Source organism: Bombina bombina, chromosome 1, assembly GCF_027579735.1.
Source record: "Bombina bombina isolate aBomBom1 chromosome 1, aBomBom1.pri, whole genome shotgun sequence".
In the NCBI taxonomy this organism is placed as follows: domain Eukaryota; kingdom Metazoa; phylum Chordata; class Amphibia; order Anura; family Bombinatoridae; genus Bombina; species Bombina bombina.
The window spans coordinates 533,877,691-533,900,513 of NC_069499.1; the positions used below are offsets into that span (position 1 = coordinate 533,877,691).

The 22,823-nt window shown below is 38.4% G+C and overlaps 1 protein-coding gene across 2 annotated transcripts in view; it reads left to right on the forward strand.

Moving 5' to 3' along the window:
* The window catches only part of CPO (carboxypeptidase O), a 445,436-nt gene that overhangs the window by 146,528 nt on the left and 276,085 nt on the right, over positions 1-22,823 (forward strand). The window lies entirely within an intron of this gene.

Here is a 22,823-nt window from a genome sequence, read left to right on the forward strand (position 1 = left end):
ATCCTTTTGGCTGATTGGATCAGCCAATCCGAATTGAAGGGATGCCATCTTGGATGACATCACTTAAATGGACAGTCTAGCCAAAATAAACTTTCATGATTCAGATAGAGCATGTAAATTTAGAACAATTTCCAATTTACTTTATCAACAATTTTGCTTTGTTCTCTTGTATTCTTAGTTGAAAGCTTAACCTAGGGAGGTTCATAGGCTTAATTTCTTAGACCTTGAAGCCCACCTCTTTTTCAGATTGCATTTTAACAGTTTTTCACCACTAGAGGGTGTTAGTTCACGTATTTCATATAGATAACACTGTGCTCGTGCACGTGAAGTTATCTGGGAGCATGCACTGATTGGCTAGACCTGCAAGTCTGTCAAAAGAACTGAAAAAAGGGGCAGTTTGCAGGAGGCTTAGATACAAGATAATCACAGAGGTTAAAAGTATATTATTATAACTGTGTTGGTCATGCAAAACTGGAGAATGGGTAATAAAGGGATTATCTATCTTTTAAAACAATAAAAATTCTGGTGTAGACTGTCCCTTTAAAGGAACCTTCATTCATCAGTCGCTGTCAGATGAAGAGGATGCTCCGCGTCGGATGTCTTCAAGATGGACCCGCTCCGCTCCGGATGGAAGAAGATAGAAGATGCTGCCTGGATGTCCTCTTCTGGCCGGATCAGATGAAGACTTCTGCCCCTCTGGATGTCCACTTGTGCCCGGTTGGGTGAAGGACGGCTCAAGGTAGGGTGATCTTCAAGGGGGTAGTGTTAGGTTTTTTTTAAGGGGGATTGGGTGGGTTTTAGAGTAGGGTTGGGTGTGTGGGTGGCGGGTTTTAATGTTGGGGGGTATTGTATTTTTTTTTACAGGTAAATAGAGCTGATTACTTGGGGCAATGCCCCGCCAAAGAGGCCCTTTTAAGGGCTATTTGTAATTTAGTATAGGGTAGGGAATTTTATTATTTTGGTTTTTTTTTTATTTTATTAGGGGGGATTAGATTAGGTGTAATTAGTTAAAAAAATTGTAATTCTTTTTTTATTTCTGTAATTTAGTGTTTTGTTTTTTTTGTACTTTAGTTTATTAATTTAATTGTATTTAATGGTAGTTAATTGTAGGTCATTTATTTAATAATTTAATGATAGTGTAGTGTTAGGTGTAATTGTAATTTAGGTTAGGATTTATTTACAGGTAAATTTGTACTTATTTTTAACTAGGAAGTTTATTAAATAGGTAATAACTATTTAATAACTATTCTACCTAGTTAAAATAAATACAAAGTTGCCTGTAAAATAAATATAAATCCTAAGCTAGATACAATGTAATTATTAGTTATATTGTAGCGTACTTACACCTAGATTTGGAGTTTGGGCGTTAGCCGTGAAAACCAGCGTTAGAGGCTCCTAACGCTGGTTTTAGGCTACCGCCGATATTTGGAGTCACTCAAAATAGGGTCTACACGCTCACTTTTCAGCCGCGACTTTCCATACCGCAGATCCCCTTTGCGTAAATTGCGTATCCTAAGTCTTTTCATGGGATCTTTCTAACTCCGGTATTTAGAGTCGTTCTGAAGTGAGCGTTAGACATCTAACGACAAAACTCCAGCCGCAGGAAAAAAGTCAGTAGATAAGAGCTTTCTGGCTAACGCCGGTTCATAAAGCTCTTAACTACTGTGCTCTAAAAGTACACCTAACACCCATAAACTACCTAGTACCGCTAAACCCGAGGTCTCCCCCACATCGCCGACACTCGAATAAAAATTTTTTAACCCCTAATCTGCCGACCGCCACCTACGTTATCCTTATGTACCCCTAATCTGCTGCCCCTAACACCGGCCGACCCCTGTATTATATTTATTAACCCCTAACCTGCCCCCCACAACGTCGCCTCCACCTACCTACACTTATTAACCCCTAATCTGCCGACCGCAAAGCGCCGCCACCTACGTTATCCTTATGTACCCCTAATCTGCTGCCCCTAACACCGCCGACCCCTATATTATATTTATTAGACCCCTAATCTGCCCCCTCAACGCGCCTCCACCTGCCTACACTTATTAACCCCTAGTCTGCCGACCGGACCTGAGCGCTACTATAATAAAGTTATTAACCCCTAATCCACCTCACTAACCCTATAATAAATAGTATTAACCCCTAATCTGCCCTCCCTAACATCGCCGACAACCTAACTTCAATTATTAACCCTAATCTGCAGACCGGAGCTCACCGCTATTCTAATAAATGTATTAACCCCTAAAGCTAAGTTAAATAATTACAAATTTTACCTGTAAAAGAAATCCTAACCTAAGTTACAATTAAACCTAACACTAGACTATCAATAAATTAATTAAATAAAACTACCTACAATTACCTACAATTAACCTAACACTACACTATCAATAAATTAATTAAATACAATTGCTACAAATAAATACAATTAAATAAACTAGCTAAAGTACAAAAAATAAAAAAGAACTAAGTTTACAAAAAATAAAAAAATATTTACAAACATAAGAAAAATATTACAACAATTTTAAACTAATTACACCTACTCTAAGCCCCCTAATAAAATAACAAAGCCCTCCCAAAATAAAAAAATGCCCTACCCTATTCTAAATTACTAAAGTTCAAAGCTCTTTACCTTACCAGCCCTGAAGAGGGCCCTTTGCGGGGCAATGCCCCAAGAAATACAGCTCTTTTGCCTGTAAAAAAAACCATACAATACCCAAGCCCCCCAACATTACAACCCACCACCCACATACCCCTAATCTAACCCAAACCCCCCATAAATAAACCTAACACTAAGCCCCTGAAGATCATCCTACCTTGTCTTCACCTCACTGGTTTATCACACCTATCCGTCCAGAAGAGCTCCTCCGATGTCCTGATCCAAGCCCAAAGCGGGGGGCTGAAGAGGTCCATGATCCGGCTGAAGTCTTCATCCAAGCGGGGCAGAAGAGGTCTTCCATCCGATTGAAGTCTTCATCCAAGCGGCATCCATCCGGAGCGAAGCGGCAGCATCCTAAAGACCTCCACCGCGGAACATCCATCCTGGCCGACGACTGAACGACGAATGACGGTTCCTTTAAATGACGTCATCCAAGATGGCGTCCCTCGAATTCCGATTGGCTGATAGGATTCTATCAGCCAATCGGAATTAAGGTAGGAATATTCTGATTGGCTGATGGAATCAGCCAATCAGAATCAAGTTCAATCCGATTGGCTGATCCGATCAGCCAATCAGATTGAGCTCGCATTCTATTGGCTGATCGGAACAGCCAATAGAATATGAGCTCAATCTGATTGGCTGATCGGATCAGCCAATCGGATTGAACTTGATTCTGATTGGCTGATTCCATCAGCCAATCAGAATATTCCTACCTTAATTCCGATTGGCTGATAGAATCCTATCAGCCAATCGGAATTCGAGGGACGCCATCTTGGATGACGTCATTTAAAGGAACCGTCATTCGTCGTTCAGTCGTCGGCCAGGATGGATGTTCCGCGGTGGAGGTCTTCAGGATGCTGCCGCTTCGCTCCGGATGGATGCCGCTTGGATGAAGACTTCAATCGGATGGAAGACCGCTTCTGCCCCGCTTGGATGAAGACTTCAGCCGGAACATGGACCTCTTCAGCCCCCGCTTGGGCTTGGATCAGGACATCGGAGGAGCTCTTCTGGACGGATCGGTGTGATACCCGGTGAGGTGAAGACAAGGTAGGATGATCTTCAGGGGCTTAGTGTTAGGTTTATTTAAGGGGGGTTTGGGTTAGATTAGGGGTGTGTGGGTGGTGGGTTGTAATGTTGGGGGGCTTGGGTATTGTATGTTTTTTTTTACAGGCAAAAGAGCTGTATTTCTTGGGGCATGCCTCCGCAAAGGGCCCTGTTCAGGGCTGGTAAGGTAAAAGAGCTTTGAACTTTAGTAATTTAGAATAGGGTAGGGCATTTTTTATTTTGGGGGGCTTTGTTATTTTATTAGGGGGCTTAGAGTAGGTGTAATTAGTTTAAAATTGTTGTAATATTTTTCTTATGTTTGTAAATATTTTTTTATTTTTTGTAACTTAGTTCTTTTTTATTTTTGTACTTTAGCTAGTTTTATTTATTGTATTTATTTGTAGCAATTGTATTTAATTAATTTATTGATAGTGTAGTGTTAGGTTAATTGTAGGTAATTGTAGGCAGTTTATTTAATTAATTTATTGATAGTTTTAGTGTTAGGTTTAATTGTAACTTAGGTTAGGATTTCTTTTACAGGTAAATTTGTAATTATTTTAACTATTTTAGCTATTAAATAGTTCTTAACTATTTAATAGCTATTGTACCTGGTTAAAATAAATACAAAGTTACCTGTAAAATAAATATTAATCCTAAAATAGCTATAATATAATTATAATTTATATTGTAGCTATATTAGGATTATTTTACAGGTAAGTATTTAGCTTTAAATAGGAATAATTTATTTAATAAGAGTTAATTAATTTCGTTAGATTTAAATTATATTTAACTTAGGGGGGTGTTAGTGTTAGGGTTAGACTTAGCTTTAGGGGTTAATACATTTATTAGAGTAGCGGTGAGCTCCGGTCGGCAGATTAGGGGTTAATAATTGAAGTTAGGTGTTGGCGATGTTTGGGAGGGGCAGATTAGGGGTTAATACTATTTATTATAGGGTTAGTGAGGCGGATTAGGGGTTAATAACTTTATTATAGTAGCGCTCAGGTCCGCTCGGCAGATTAGGGGTTAATAAGTGTAGGCAGGTGGAGGTGACGTTGAGGGGGGCAGATTAGGGGTTAATAAATATAATATAGGGGTCGGCGGTGGTTAGGGGCAGCAGATTAGGGGTACATAGGGATAATGTAAGTAGCGGCGGTTTACGGAGCGGCAGATTAGGGGTTAAAAATAAAATGCAGGTGTCAGCGATAGCGGGGGCGGCAGATTAGGGGTTAATAAGTGTAAGGCTAGGGGTGTTTAGACTCGGGGTACATGTTAGGGTGTTAGGTGCAGACGTAGGAAGTGTTCCCCCATAGCAAACAATGGGGCTGCGTTAAGAGCTGAACGCGGCTTTTTTTGCAGGTGTTAGGTTTTTTTTCAGCTCAAACAGCCCAATTGTTTCCTATGGGGGAATCGTGCACGAGCACGTTTTTGAGGCTGGCCGCTTGCGTAAGCAACTCTGGTATTGAGAGTTGAAGCTGCGTTAAAAATGCTCTATGCTCCTTTTTTGGAGTCTAACGCAGCCTGTGGACTCTCAATACCAGAGTTATTTTTATGGTGCGGCCAGAAAAAAAGCCGGCGTTAGTTTTTCGGGTCGTTACCGACAAAACTCCAAATCTAGCGGTTTAGGGTTTATTTTATCGGTAAGTATTAGTTTTAAATAGGATTCATTTATTTAATAGTAGTAATTTATTTTGTGTTACTTAACCCCTTAATGACAACTGGACGTAGCTGGTACGTCCTGCAAAAACTAGCAGTTAGTGACAATGGACGTACCTGGTACGTCAGTTGTTTAAGAGAGTGCTGGAAGCGATCGGCAATCGCTTCCAGCAGCTCACAGGGTATTGCAGTGATGCCTCGATATGGAGGCATCCTGCAATACCTTTTAACAAGCCTCCGATGCAGAGAGAGCCACTCTGTAGCCCTCTCTGCACCGGTAACAATGGTGGCTGTGTTTCCGGGGGGGAAGGGAAGCAAGGAGGCGGCAGCGTGCGTGGCGCGCGTGTGCACGTGGGGGCGGGTGCGCGTGTGCACGTGGGCCGCAGCGCGTGTGCCGTGCGCGCGTGTGCACGTGGGGGCGCGCGCGCATATTAGCCACTGACACCAATGGAAAAAATAAAAAGTTCAAAACATAAAAAAAAATATATATATATATAAAGGATCTGGGGGGGGGGTTTGGGGGGTATTGAGGGGGGGGGGCTGCTACACTACAGGAAAAGTTTATAAATATTTTTGGGGGCAAAAGTTTATAAATATTTTTGGGGGCAAATTGGGTATTGGCAGACAGCTGCCAGTACCCAAGATGGCGGCAATTAAGTAGCAGGGAGGGTTTATAGAGCTGTTTGATGGGGGGATCAGGGAGGTTGGGGGCTAAGGCAGGGCTCCATTACAGCAGAATACATTTTTTTAAAAAATAAAATAAAAAAAACTCCTTTTATTTAGTACTGGGCAGACTTTCTGCCAGTACTTAAGATGGCGGGGACAATTGTGGGGTGGGGGAGGGAAGAGAGCTGTTTGGGAGGGATCAGGGGGTGGGATGTGTCAGGTGGGAGGCTGATCTCTACACTAAAGCTAAAATTAACCCTGCCAGCGCCCTACAAGCTACCTAATTAACTCCTTCACTGCTGGGCATAATTCACCGTGTTGTGCGCAGCAGCATTTAGCGGCCTTCTAATTAACAAAAAGCAACGCCAAAGCCATATATGTCTGCTATTTCTGAACAAAGGGGGATCCCAGAGAAGCTTTTACAACCATTTTGTGCCATAATTGCAGAAATTGTGAAAAATTTAAAGGTTTTTTTTATTTGCTCGCATTTGGGCGGTGAAATGGTGGCATGAAATATACCAAAATTGGCCTAGATCAATACTTGGAGTTGTCTACTACACTAAACTAAAGCTAAAATTAACCCTACAAGCTCCCTACATGCTCCCTAATTAACCCCTTCACTGCTGGGCATAAAACACGTGTGGTGCGCAGCGGCATTTAGCGGCCTTCTAATTACCAAAAAGCAACCCCAAAGCCATATAAGTCTGCTATTTCTGACAAAGGTGATCCCAGAGAAGCATTTACAACCATTTGGTGCCATAATTGCAGAAGCTGTTTGTAAATAATTTCAGTGGAAACCTAAAGTTTGTGACAAAATGTGTGAAAAAGTGAACATTTTTTTTAATTTGATCGCATTTGGCGGTGAAACGGTGGCATGAAATATACCAAAATGGGCCTAGATCAATACTTTGGGATGTCTTCTAAAAAAAAATATATACATGTCAATGGATATTCAGGTATTCCTGACAGATATCAGTGTTCCAATGTAACTAGCGCTAATTTTGAAAAAAAAGTGGTTTAGAAATAGCAAAGTGCTACTTTATGGCCCTATAACTTACAAAAAAAAGCAAAGAACATGTAAACATTGGGTATTTCTAAACTCAGGACAAAATTTAGAAACTATTTAGCATGGGTGTTTTTTAGTGGTTGTAGATGTGTAACAGATTTTGGGGGGCCAAAGTTAGAAAAAAGTGTGTTTTTTTTTCCATTTTTTCCTCATATTTTATAAAAAATGTTATAGTAAATTATAAGATATAATGAAAATAATGGTATATTTAGAAAGTCCATTTAATGGCGAGAAAAACGGTATATAATATGGGTACAGTAAATGAGTAAGAGGAAAATTACAGCCGAACACAAACACAGAAATGTAAAAATAGCCATTGTCATTAAGGGTAAGAAAATTGAAAAATGTTCCGGTCATTAAGGGGTTAAATTATATTTAAGCTAGGGGGTTAGACTTAGGGTTAGACTTAGGTTTAGGGGTTAATAAATTTAATATAGTTGCGGCGACGTTGGGGGCGGCAGATTAGGGGTTAATAAATGTAGGTAGTGTCAGCGATGTTAGGGACGGCAGATTAGGGGTTAATAAAATTTAACTAGTGTTTGTGAGGCGGGAGTGCGGAGGTTTAGGGGTTAATAAATGTATTAAAGTGGCGGTGATGTCCGGTCGGCAGATTAGGGGTTAAACATTTTAGTTAAGTGTTTCCGATGTGGGGGGGGGGGCTCGGTTTAGGGGTTAATAGGTAGTTTATGGGTGTTAGTGTACTTTGTAGCACTTTAGTTAAGAGTTTTATGTTTACAAGCGTTAGCCCATAAAACTCTTAACTACTGACTTTTAAATGTGGTAGGAGTCTGGACAGGAGAGGGTCTACCGCTCACTTTTTCAAGCAATCGTAATACCCGCATTAGGAAAATCCCATTAAAAAGATAGGATACGCAATTGATGTAAGGGGATTTGCGGTATGCGAAAATCGCAGAAAAAAGTGAGTGATACACCTGTACCTGCCTAACTCGTAATACCAGCGGGCGTTAAAAAGCAGCGTTGGGACTGCTTTTTAAGGCTAACGGCAAAACTCGTAATCTAGCCGAATATGTTTTAAACTTAGTATTATAAATAAGAATTTCACAGCTTTTTTGCACGTGCAATATAGTTTCATTAAGATTCCTACTTGCTCCTTAAATTGTTTAGTTTCATTGCATAATTTCAATACACATGGGGGGCTGGAGGGGGGGCAAGAAGAGGCACTTGCCCCCCCACCCAAGGAATTTGCACATATGTTTAGCTTGGGGGCAAGGATAAACAGATGCGTGTCCTCATAACAGAGTACACTAAAGGCTAGATAAGAGGGGAACACTATTGTTAGTGCATGAGCGATATTGGGGTTTTGCTCTTATTACAATAAGAAAGTAAATGTGAACGTGTGAGTGCAATCACGATTTACGCTAGAATAATTATCGCAACTTCAGAGCTCTGGTTTACTGTAACACAAGTCTAAAAAGTCTCACAAAACACTTAAAAAATACAGTTAAACGTCCAGTTACACTCATAATAACACTATCAAATAAAAATATTTTTTTTAATTTTGCAATAAAAAGTTAAAAGGGCTTAAAGATATGAGGTCTCACATAGGGGAATATGTTCTAAATATTTTTAAATGGACATTAGTATATATATATAGGTATATGTTACGGGTAAAGTCAGAAATTGGGTAATCCTAAAATTACCCAGGTAATCCTAGGATTACCCAGTGGCTGTGGGTAAAGCCCAAAATAAGATCATACTTTGGACTTTACCCAGGGTAATCCTAGGATTAACCAAATGCTTCTGGATAAAGCTAATAAAATCATACATTTGGCTTTACCCGGGTATTGCTAGGAAAAGACACCAACAGTAAATTAAACATTTTTATTTTGGATTACACAAACACATGTTATGTGCAATTTTTTTTTTACAATAACAGGAAATTAAACATTTTTATTTTTTCAAAATTAAACATTTTTATTTTTCATGTGTAAATTTTTCATATGTTTTCTACCATGTTTTTTTTTTTTACAACTAAAGGAAATTGCTCTAACATATAAGAGTATTTTCTTTATGCACTGTTATAGCCCTTTAATGCAGGTTAAAGCATCAAGCTTGTCATCCCCTCCCTTACTCTTAAGCACATAACTGACATAGGAAGAAATACCATTACAGCAAGTACCAAAATAAGCAAACAAGGGTTAATTTATTAACCATTCGGCATCTGTATAGCAGGATACTATAAAGTACCCTAGTTTATATACTGTATATGTTACAAAGCCTTAAATTAGACAGTGATAATACCTCAATATGTCTAACCTGCTTACTGCTGCCTTAGGGTTGCTGAGAACAATATATGTAGATATGTTGAGGACTTGCTAAGACAATATTGAAAGTTTCACAATTTAGGCTAGATTAGTGGAGTGATATTTTAACATGTTAAATAACCACCATTACAAGTGACTGGTTAATGATCCCGCAAGCTTGCGGTTTCACTTTGCACTAACTCCAATAAACCAGAGGTCAGATCTCTGGTTAATGATAAAAAGTGCCCAAATCGCTCCCCAAATAAAGTGGACAGTTCTTTAAAACATATAAAAAATATGAGCATTTTCTTTCATGTAAGTGGCAAGAGTCCATGAGCTAGTGACATATGGGATATACATTCCTACCAGGAGGGGGCAAAGTTTCCCAAACCTCAAAAGCCTTTAAATACATCTCCCACCTGAAAACTCATACTTCAGTTTACAAACTTTGCCTTCGTTGGAGGATGGTGAAGCAAGTCATGTTTGATTTTCTTCTGTGAAAGGCGCTTCTAAGCATTTTGAAGCCCAATTCCTCTCAAAGTACAGTGTTTGTCTGAGGGATGTGAAGGGAGTATTGCCTAATGATGCCATGTTTTCACCTATGGGAAATCTATTCTAAGGCTCTCTGTAGACATGGTAGACATTATACTCCTCTACCAGTACCTTCTGCTGATATGTTTCAGTACTGGTTTGGCTGTCTGCAATATGTGGTTGGGTGTTATTTTTGAAGACACTCTCAGCTATGTTTGGCACTTTATATTTTAAAGTTTAATATATATTGCATATATTTTCCACAAGTCAGGTCTATATTTTATTTCCCTTTGCAGTCTAACATATTCAGCATGGAAATTATGTTTTTGGGAGTAATTTAGTAATTTTTTTCTTACCTGGGGTTTCAGTTAGTTGTAACTTCAGACTTGTTTTTTTAAATTTTCGTGGGCAAATTACGCTCGCGATGGCGCAAAATTCTTCTAGTCACATAATTTCTTGTGTCTTTGGTGATGCAAATTATTTTGGCGTGAAGTCATGCTTGTTATGATGCGAATCGTGTCATTTCTTGTTAACTTTGGCGCCAAAAGTTTTTTCTCTGCATTTGCATCATCTTTGTGTCATTTTTGGAGCCAAAAAATTTGTTATGTTAAGTCTCTCCTCTTTTGCTCTCTGCTCTCATTTAATTACAGAGGACTATGATGTTTGCTTTTGTGCTTTTTGATTTTATTTTCACTTAAGCTTTTTAGCATAAGCATTTTTTCCATTCATGAATCTTCTATTTTGAGGAAATTGGGTATTTTGTTTAAATGTTATTTTTTGTTATTTTTTGTTGCATTTTGCAAGATGTCTCAAACTTATCCTGCCTCTGGTGTTACTGTAGAAACTATGCTGCATGTATACAATTTCTACCAAAGCTAAGTGTGTATATTGTTTAATTAGCTGATTTTATTTCTTCAGCTCAAATATGTGGCACTTGTTATGTTTTATTATTCATACTGATAATGTTTCTATAGTTCATATACATCTACTCTTTTACCTTCATAGTCTAATGTACATGATATTACTGTTGATATAAAGGAATATATTGCAAAGTTTTCCAGATTCCTTTCCAGGTCCAAGGATCCTCAGGTGGAGATAGTGGATGCTCTAGCAGTTCTTTGGTTTTTACCAACCTGCTGACATTTTTCCGTCTTTGGTTCTTTTTCCAAGGGTGGTTTTCAAGATCATAATGGAACAATTTGTATGTGTTTCTGATAGCTCCAGCTTGGTCTCTCAGGTTTTGGTATGCGGACCTTGTCAGGATGTTCAGTTGCCAGTCTTGGCCACTTCCTTTAAGGCCAGACCTTCTGTTTCAGGGGCCGTTTTTTTTCCATAGGATCTCAAATTTCTAAATTTGAAGGTTTGGAAATTGAACGCTTAAGTGTTTAGTCATAGATGTTTCTTTGACTCAGTTGCTAGCACTATGATACTGGCTCGTAAGTCTGTTTCTAGGAGATTTTATTTTCGGGTTTTGAAAACCTATATTCATGATGTTCAACTCATGATTATTCTTGGCATTCTTTTAGAATTCCTAGGATTTTACGGTTTCTTAAGGATGGTTTGGATTAACGTTTTGCCTGCAAATACTTTGAAAGGACAAATTTCTGTCTTTCTGTCTTATTTCATTGAAAGATTGCTTAACTTCCTGATATTCAGTGTTTTGCTCAGGCTTTGATTCATATTAAACCTGTTTTTAATTCTATTTCTCCTCCTTGGAGTCTCAATTAAGATTTTTCAGGCTTCTCCTTTTGAGTCTATGGGGCCTAGTTATCAAGCCGTCAACCTCAAATACGCTGGAATTCCGCAGCGTATTTGTGGTGAGGCTGATTCGCCTTAGTTATCAAAGGCTTCAGACCGGCAAAAGTAGAATTTTGTGACGTAAACTTCGATCCGCCGGACTCCGTCCAACACAGATCGTTTCTTACGTCACTCCCGAGTCTAAACACCACTAATCTGCCCCCCTACACCGCCGCAACTAAATAAAGTTATTACCCCCTAAAACCGCCGCTCTCCCGGAGCCCACCGCAACTATAATAAATGTCTTAACCCCTAAACCGCCGCGCCCGGAGCCCACCGCCACCTACATTATACCTATTAACCCCTATCCTGCCCTCCCTATACTGCCGCCCTCTGTAATAAAGTTATTAACCCCTATCCTGCCCCCCACTACACCGCCGCCACTGTAATACAATTATTAACCCCTAAACCTAAGTCTAACACTAACCCTAACACCCGCCTAACTTAAATATTAATTAAATTAATCTAAATCATATTTATATTATTAACTAAGTTAATCCTATTTAAAACTAAATACTTACCTATAAAATAAACCCTAATATAGCTACAATATAAATAATAATTATATTGTAGCTATTTTAGGATTTATTTTTATTTTACAGGTACCTTTCAATTTATTTTAACTAGGTACAATAGCTATTAAATAGTTATTAACTATTTAATAGCTTACCTAGCTAAAATAAAGAGAAATTTACCTGTAAAATAAAAACTAACCTAAGTTACAATTACACCTAACACTACACTATACTTTAATAAATTATTCCTATTTAAAACTAAATACTTACCTGTAAAATAAACCCTAAGATAGCTACAATGTAATTCATAATTACATTGTAGCTATTTTAGGATTTATATTTATTTTACAGGTAACTTTGTATTTATTTTAGCTAGTTACAATAGTTATTAAATAGTTATTAACTATTTAATAACTACCTAGCTAAAAGAAATACAAAATTACCTGTAAAATAAATCCTAACCTAAGTTACAATTAAACCTAACACTACACTATCATTAAATTAATTAATTAAACTACCTACAAATAACTACAATTAAATACAATTACATAAACTAACTAAAGTACAAAAAATAAAAAAAGCTAAGTTACAAAAAATAAAAAAAAAGTTACAAACATTTAAAAACATATTACAACAATTTTAAGCTACTTACACCTAATCTAAGCCCCCTAATAAAATAACAAACCCCCCCAAAATAAAAAAATGCCCTACCCTATTCTACATTAAAAAAGTTCAAAGCTCTTTTACCTTACCAGCCCTTAAAAGGGCCTTTTTGTGGGGGCATGCCCCAAAGTTCAGCTCTTTTGCCTGTAAAAGAAAAATACACCCCCCCCCAACATTAAAACCCACCACCCACATACCCCTAATCTAACCCAAACCCCCCTTAAAATAACCTAACACTAATCCCCTGAAGATCATCCTACCTTTAGTTGTCTTCACTCACCCGAGCCACCGATGGAACTGAAGAGGACATCCGGACCGGCAGAAGTTATCCTCCAAGGGGCGCTGAAGAAATCTTCCATCCGATGAAGTGATCCTTCAAGCGGCGCTGAAGAAATCTTCCATCCGGGCGAGGTCATCTTACAAGAGGTGCTGAAGAAGTCTTCTATCCGGGCGAGGTCATCGTCGAAGCCGGGTCTTGAACCTTCATCCCGCCGACGCGGAACATCCTCCTTTCCCGACAAACTATCGACGAATGAAGGCTCCTTTAAGGGACGTCATCCAAGATGGCGTCCCTTCAATTCCGATTGGCTGATAGGATTAGATTAGGGGTATGTGGGTGGTGGGTTTTAATGTTGGGGGGTTGTATTTTTCTTTTACAGGCAAAAGAGCTGAATTCTTTGGGGCATGCCCCACAAAGGGCCCTTTTAAGGGCTGGTAAGGTAAAAGAGCTTTGAACTTTTTTAATTTAGAATAGGGTAGGGCATTTTTTTTTATTTGGGGGGCTTTGTTATTTTATTAGGGGGCTTAGAGTAGGTGTAATTAGTTTAAAATTGTTGTAAATATTTTTTTATTTTTTGTAACTTAGTTAGTTTATTTAAATGTATTTATTTGTAGGTATTGTATTTAATTAATTTATTGATAGTGTAGTGTTAGGTTTAATTGTAGGTAATTGTAGGTATTTTATTTAATTTATTTATTGATAGTGTAGTGTTAGGTTTAATTGTAACTTAGGTTAGGATTTATTTTACAGGTAATTTTGTAATTATTTTAACTAGGTAACTATTAAATAGTTATTAACTATTTAATAGCTATTGTACCTGGTTAAAATAATTACAAAGTTGCCTGTAAAATAAATATTAATCCTAAAATAGCAGCAATATAATTATAATTTATATTGTAGCTATATTAGGGTTTATTTTACAAGTAAGTATTTAGCTTTAAATAGGATTAATTTATTTAATAATAGTTAATTTATTTCGTTAGATTTAAATTATATTTAAGTTAGGGGGTGTTAGGGTTAGAATTAGCTTTAGGGGTTAAAAAATTTATTAGAATAGCGGTGAGCTCCGGTCGGCAGATTAGGGGTTAATGCTTGAAGTTAGGTGTCGGCGATGTTAGGGAGGGCAGATTAGGGGTTAATAATATTTATTATAGGGTTATTGAGGCGGCAGTGAGGCGGATTAGGGGTTAATAACTTTATTAGTTTATTAGTAGCGGTGAGGTCCGCTCGGCAGATCAGGGGTTAATAAGTGTAGGTAGGTGGCGGCGACGTTGGGGGGAGGCAGATTAGGGGTTAATAAATATAATATAGGTGTCGGCGGTATTAGGGGCAGCAGATTAGGGGTACATAGGGATAACTTAGCTGGCGGCGCTGTACGGAGCGGCAGATTAGGGGTTAAAAAATTTAATAGAGTGGCGGCGATGTGGGGGGGACCTCGGTTTAGGGGTACATAGGTAGTTTATGGGTGTTAGTGTACTTTAGAGCACAGTAGCTAAGAGCTTTATAAACCGGCGTTAGCCCAGAAAGCTCTTAACTCCTGTTTTTTTTCTGCGGCTGGAGTTTTGTCGTTAGATTTCTAATGCTCACTTTAGCCACGACTCTAAATACCGGCGTTAGAAAGATCCCATTGAAAAGATAGGATACGCAATTGACGTAAGGGGATCTGCTGTATGGAAAAGTCGCCGCTGCGAAGTGAGCGTTAGACCCTTTCCTGACTGACTCCAAATACCAGAGGGCGGTAAAAACCAGCGTTAGGATCCTCTAACGCTGGTTTTCACAGCTACCGCCCAACTCTAAATCTAGCTGTACGAGTTTTGCGGTAAGAGGGGTGCGGTACTAACTTGCACGTTATTTTCACCGCTCACTTTCCTACAGTGCTGGTATTACAGGTTTTCCTAAACCCGGCGTTATTAGTCAAGAAGTGAGCGTAGAGCAAAATTAAGCTCCATACCACACGCCAATACCAACACCTGCAATAAAGCAGCGTAAAGCTCAGTAACGCAGCCCCATTGATTCCTATGGGGAAAGTAAATTTATGTTTACATCTAACACCCTAACATGTCTAAACACCCCTAATCTTAGATTTATTAACCCCTAATCTACCGCCCTTGACATCACCGCCACCTGCATTATACTTATTAACCCCTAATCTGCCGCTCCGGACATCGCCGCCACTATCATAAACATATTAACCCCTAAACCGCCGCACTCCCGCCTCGCAAACACTAGTTAAATATTATTAACCCCTAATCTGTTGCCCCTAACATCGCCACCACCTACCTACATTTATTAACCCCTAATCTGCCGCCCCCAACGTCATTGCCACTATTCTAAAGTTATTAACCCCTAACCCCCCTTACTTAAATATAATTAAAATAAATCTAAATAAAACGTACTATTAATAACTAAATAATTCCTATTTAAAACTAAATACTTACTTGTAAAATAAACCCTAAGCTAGCTACAATATAACTAATAGCACATTGTATCTAGCTTAGGGTTTATTTTTATTTTACAGGCAAGTTTGTATTTATTTTAACTAGGTAGAATAGTTAATAAATAGTTATTAACTATTTAATAACTACCTAGCTAAAATAAATACAAATTGACCTGTAAAATAAAACCTAACCTGTCTTACACTAACACCTAACCTAAGCCTACAATTAAATAAATTCCCTAAATTAAATACAATTAACTAAATTCAATACAATTAGCTAAATTACAAAAAAAACCCCACTAAATTACAGAAAATAAAAAACAAATTACAAGATCTTTAAACTAATTACACCCAATCTAATAGCCCTATCAAAATACAAAAGCCCACCCAAAATAAAAAAAAAATCCTAGCCTAAACTAAACTACCAATAGCCCTTAAAAGGGTCTTTTGCGTGGGCATTGACCCAAAGAAATCAGCTCTTTTACCTGTCAAAAAAATACAAACAACCCCCCCAACAGTAAAACCCACCACCTACACAACCAACCCCCCAAATAAAAGCCTAACTAAAAAAAAACTAAGCTCCCCATTGCCCTGAAAAGGGCATTTGGATGGGCATTGCCCTTAAAAGGGCATTAAGCTCTATTGCAGCCCAAACCCCTAATCTAAAAATAAAAGACACCTAATACACCCTTAAAAAAATCCTAACCCTAACCCCTAAAGATCCACTTACAGTTTTGAAGAGCTTCAGCTGGCTTGGATGAAGACTTCTCCCGACTTCGTTGAGTATGGATGTCGGCTCTTCAAAACTATAAGTGGATCTTCGGGGGATAGTGTTAGGATTTGTTAAGGGTGTATTGGGTGGGTTTTATTTTTAGATTAGGGGTTTGAGCTGCAATAGAGCTAAATGCCCTTTTAAGGGCAATACCCATTCAAATGCCCTTTTCAGGGCAATGGGGAGCTTAGGTTTTTTAGTTAGGCTTTTATTTGGGGGGTTGGTTGTGTGGCTGGTGGGTTTTACTGTTGGGGTGATTGTTTTTTTTGTTTTTTTTTTGACAGGTGAAAGAGTTGATTTCTTTGTGGCAATGCCCCGCAAAAGTCCCTTTTAAGCGTTATTGATAGTTTAGTTTAGTTTAGGCTAGGTTTTTTTTTATTTTGGGTGGGCTTTTTTTATTTTGATAGGGCTATTAGATTACGTGTAATTAGTTTAAAGATCTTGTAATTTGTTTTTTATTTTCTGTAATTTAGTGTTTTGTTTTTTTTGTAATTTAGCTAATTGTATTGAACTTAGTTAATTGTATTTAATTTAGGGAATTTATTTAATTGTAGGGTTAGGTTAGGTGTTAGTGTAAGACAGGTTAGGTTTTATTTTACAGGTCAATTTGTATTTATTTTAGCTAGGTAGTTATTAGATAGTTAATAACTATTTAGTAACTATTCTACCTAGTTGAAATAAATACAAACTTGCCTGCAAAATAAAACTAAAACCTAAGCTAGCTACAATGTAACTATTAGTTATATAATAGCTAGCTTAGGGTTTATTTTACAGGTAAGTATTTAGTTTTAAATAAGAATTATTTAGCTAATGATAGTAATTTTTAATTAGATTTATTTTAATTTTATTTAAGTTAGGGGGTGTTAGGGTTAGGTTTAGACTTAGGTTTAGGGCAAAAAAGTGTGTGGTGCCCCTAAATCTGCAAGACTCGTAATCCAGCAGTAGTGAAAAAGCAGCGTTATAACCTGATAACAAACAACAAACAAACACTAAATTACGAAAAATAACAAACCATATTTTCAAAAATATTTTTTTTACACCTAATCTAATAGCCTTATCAAAATAAAAAAGCCCCCCCCCCCCCAATAAAAAAACCCCTAGCCTACAATAAACTACCATTGGCCCTTAAAAAGGCATTTTGTGGGGCATTGCCCCAAATATATCAGCTCTTTTATCTGTAAAAAAAATACAAACACCCCCCAACAGTAAAACCCACCACTCAAGCAACCCCCCCAAATAAAAACCCGAACTCTAAATAAAAAACCTATGCTACACATTGCCCTGAAAAGGGCATTTGTATGTGCCTGGATGAAGACTTTGCCGGCTGGATGAAGACAGAAGAGGCCGCCTGGATGAAGACTTCGCCAGCTGGATGAAGATAGAAGATGCAGTCTGGATAAAGACTTCGCCGGCTGGATGAAGATAGAAGATGCAGTCTGGATGAAGACTTCGCCGGCTGGATGGATCCTTCAAGCGGGACTTCAAGAACTGTAAGTGGATTGTTGGGGTTTAGTGTTAGGTTTTTTTAAGGTTTGTTTTTGTTGGGTTTTATTTTTAGATTAGGGTCTGGGCATGTAAAAGAGCTAAATGCCCTTTTAAGAGCAATGCCCATATAAATGCCCTTTTCAGGGCAATGGGTAGCTTATTTTTTTTTTAGAGTTAGGGTTTTTATTTGGGGAGGTTGGTTGGGTGGTGGATTTTACTGTTGAGGGGGTGTTTGTATTTTTTTTACAGGTAAAAGAGCTGATTTCTTTGGGGCAATGCCCCACAAAAGGCCCTTTTAAGGGTCATTGGTAGTTTATTGTAGGCTAGGGTTTTTTTCTTATTTTGGGGGAGCTTTTTTATTTTGATAGGGCTATTAGATTAATTGTAAAAAAATATTTTTTTGATAATTTGGTTTGTTATTTTTCGTAATTTAGTGGGGGTTTTTTGTAACTTAGTGGGTTTTTTTGTTTGTAATTTAGTACTTTTAATAATGTTTAATTGTATATTTAAATAATTTTAGTAGGGTTAGGTTTTTTTAATATGTAATTTAGTTTATTTATTGGTAGTTTAATTTAATTTTAGTATAATAGTTAGGGTAGGTTAATTAATAGTTTAAAATTAGTTTATTTTAATTCTACAGGTAAGTTTTAATTTATATTATGATAGGGATGTTGTAATTTTAATTTAGAGTTAAGGGGTTGTTAGGTTTAGGGGTTAATAGCTTAATGTCATTTTTGGTGATGTGGGAGGCTGACGGTTTAGAGGTTAATAGGTTTAGTTAGTGGTGGTGATGTGGGAGGCCAAAGGTTTAGGGGTAAGTTTATTTAATGGCGGCGGTGTCGGGGAGCGGCAGGATAGGGGTTAATAACTTTATTTAGGTTGCGGCGGTGGTGGGGTTAAACATTTTAGTATAGTGGCAGCGTTTAGTGAAATGGTATAAAGTTGGGAAAAACACGAATAGCAGCATCATCGATGACTGTTAGTTAACAACAGTCCGATGCTCATCGCCCCATACTTGGTGCGTGTGTTTTTGACGGCTTTATTTATAAATATGGAGATTGTATTCAGATCTGCGGCCGCGATGTTTGGCGATGTTAGGCAAGCGTATTGACACCCGTGAATGCCATATAGTTGACGCTTTGATACATAACCCCTAGTCTTTTTGTTATTTTTTCTGTCTCCAGGAAAGGTCAGAAAGTCTCTGTTATTTCTCTGTTTTTTTGGTTCAGATTTTTGATTCACAAAGCTTAGAGAATTACAGTTCATTGTACTAGATTAGTTGTCATGAAGCTTCAGTTGATCAAATTTGCAAAGCAGCATCCTGGTCTACTTTGCATACTTTTTCTAATTTTATCTTTTTTATGTGTTTGCTTCTTCAGAAGCAGCCTTTTGGTAGGAAGGTTTTTCAGGCAGTTGTCTCAGCTTGATTCTAATGCCTTTGATTTGAGGTTTTTTTAAATATTTAAGAAAACGTAATTATTGTTTGGGATTTAATATCTCAGTGGAAATAGCTGTTGTTATTTTATCCCTCCCTCTCTAGTGACTCGTGGACTTCCACATCTTGGGTATTATATCCCATATGTCTCTAGCTCATGGACTCTTGCCACCTACATGAAAGAAAACATAATTTATGTAAGAACTTACCTGATAAATTCATTTCTTTCATAGTGGCAAGAGTCCATGAGACCCACCCTTTTTGTGGTTATGATTTATTTGTATAAAGCACATTAATTTTTCCAGTTCTTCTTTTTGTATACTTTTTACTCTTTTTTTTTACACCTCACTTCTTGGCTACACGTTAAACTGAAGTATGAGTGAGGTGGGAGGCATTTTGAGGTTTTGGGAAACTTTGCCCCCTTCTGGTAGGAATGTATATCCCATATGTCACTAGCTCATAGACTCTTGCCACTATGAAAGAAATAAATTTATCAGGTAAGTTCTTGCATAAATTATGTTTTGTTTTGTTTTTTTAATAGAAACTACACAAAACAGTTATAAGTGGGTGAAGTGTGGTGTTTTGAAAAGAGAAAAAAATGGCACTAGAAGTGCCTTTACATAGAGGGGAACGGTGACTGTGTTTTTTTTATACTATATATATATATATATATATATATATATATATATATACACATCCAGAAGTAAAAAGCACTCACCGGGTCTTTGTAGCAAAAACAAAGTTTAATATGTGACGTTTCAGTGTTGCCCCCGTCCTCAGACAATAAGTTGTCTGAGGACGGGGGCAACCCCGAAACGTCACATATTAAACTTTGTTTTTGCTACAAAGACCCGGTGAGTGCTTTTTACTTCTGGATGTATGTGCTATACTTTTAAAGCACCCCGGGCAGGTTGGATTTAATCTGTGTTACTATGAGTGCTTTACCTACCTGGACTGTATATATATATATATATATATATATATATATGTGTGTGTGTGTGTGTGTTAATATGTGTATATACACATTTAAACACATAAATATATATATATATATTCATATATATTTAATTATTGCTGCCTAACGTTGCACAAATTGCCCCCTGTACTGCACTAGGTGTTTTGCTGTGTCTGACGGCATGAGAAAGAGGCTCCCACTGGAACCTATGGAAGCGCTCTCTTGTGAGCGCAAGTCTTCCAGGCAATGCAAACGCAAAGCCACATTCGCATTGCGTCAGACTTGAAATACCAGCACACATTTACTTGTGCTGGTATTACTGAGTGGAGTGGCAATATCATCCACGTTAAAGCGCAATATTGCATTCCACTCATAATCTAGCCCTTTATGAAGTAACTCTTTGTGTTTTGATCTTTGCTGTAGCAGTGATTGTGAGTAATATGGTAATAGACCCAGAAATTTCCCAGTAAATCTGGAATTTTAGTATGTTCTGTGAACTCCAATCCAAACACATGAAAAGTCTAATGTGTTAAGTCCCTGTTGATCAAAGCCTCATTGTATACATGAGGGGAAATTAAACATGTTCCAAACTATACAACAGTATTGAGCTGGCTGGCTTCATCACCCCTTGTCTCCTAACCTCCCTGGTATTATATATCGCATAGCTTCCCCTTACCTGACTGCTGACATCTGTCTACACACTTTTAAACTTCTGTGAAACAAATAACTCTACAAATAACTGATAATAATTACAGAAAACCACAGAAAAAAAAAACATACTGTAAGTAACAAGACTAATGCCACATCGACCTTTGTGGTGGGAGTACTGCACTGCACACAATATTCCTTAAAGGGACACTGAACCCAAATTTTTTCTTTTGTGATTCAGATAGAGCATGCAATTTTAAGCAACTTCCAAATTTACTCCTATTATCATTTTTTCTTCATTCTCTTGCTATCTTTATTTGAAAAAGAAGGCATCTAAGCTAAGGTGCCAGACAATTTTTGGTTCAGAACTCTGAAAAGCACTTGATTATTGGTGGGTGAATTTATCCACCAATTAGCAAGAACAACCCAGGTTGTTCACCAAAAATGGGCCGGCATCTAAACTTACATTCTTGCTTTTCAAATAAAGATACCAAGAGAATGAAGAAAATTTGATTATAGGAGTAAATTAGAAAGTTGCTTAAAATTGCATGCTCTGAAAATTGCATGCTCTGGGTTTTGCTTGAGGAGGTTCCGGTGGAGGAGGAGCTCAACAGGTGTTGCTGAGCTCACAGCTCCAGCCACACACGTACTGGCGGTGGATTGTTTTGCGCGCCTGCCCCAAGTCCTGGGGCTATCCGTAAGGACAGCTTGGTAAAAGCAGCTCTGGAACCCTTTACCAGTGGCCCACCATCCCACTGGTTCATACTAACTTTTTCATTGCCTGGACTCAACTTGTCTCTACTTTGACCTACCCAGCCTAAAAACTATCTCCCACCACGCTATCTGCACTCTCTGCTTTGGACTGTATCTCCCTCCCCCTTCAAACTATACTCTGCCACTCCGCTCAAACTTTAAACTTTTTCTCCCCCACCCCGCCTGTAGCCCTCGCCAGGAAAACCCCCAGCATCTTCGACCGCTCTGTAATTACCTGAACCTTACCTGTGGCATCGTTGGAGGTGCCCCCCCTGCAGTGTTGCAGCTTGGTGACCGCCCTCTCCCTCCCCCACCGGTGCTGCGCGGGAGGGAGCTGGGCTGGATTTTGGATTGGGGACCTGATGCTGGAGCCGTCCCTCTCCGGCTGACGCCGGTGTTTGATGCAGCCCTCCTGCTCTCCTCCCACCGTTGCTGCGTGAGGAGAGCCGAGTGTGTTCTTCGATAGAGGCGGAGGGGAAACGGCTACTGGAGGCAGCCCCGCGTCGCCTTGCAGGGACCTGGATATCGCTGGTGAACACGGCGAGCGGACAGGTGGAGGCAAGGGGTGAGTTTACCTGAACTTTTTTCTTACCGCACTGTGGGTCAAACACTGCTCCTGGACACTTGAAGAGGCTCCTAAAGTCTTAGGCCAGACCCGTTAAAAGCCAACTTATTGAAAGCAGAGGTGAATAGGAGGAGGAAGGGGGGAGAAGGGGAAAGAATCAGACTGCTGGTGAATCGCCTGGAAGCTTATCAAGGGGGATAAACCAGAGACGCCAAATCGTTTAGAGCACTCAATTACATTCAGCAAGCTCTCTTGCTCCTTATCTTGGTATTATAACTGTGGACTAAAAAAATACAAAGGGACAATTTGAACCTAAGAAGAGACTGAGAACAAAAAGACTTTCTCTATGAGAATATTCGTTAGTCCTTAACAACTTGAATATGCTCCTTCACTTTTCCCCTCCCTGATACAAAAGTTTCAAAACCTGATATTATTAACTGATCAACTTGCACTTTTCTTCTTATTTTTGATATAACACTGTTTAGCTTTGTTAGTTTGCGTATATACTGATACTACTTATGCAAAAAGGAATTGTCTATGTTTGATGGCTTTCTAAAGGCATTACTACGCTACACACATATTCCTAAAGATGGGTCATTAAGGTCTAAACTGAATCATACCACTAACCAACATTC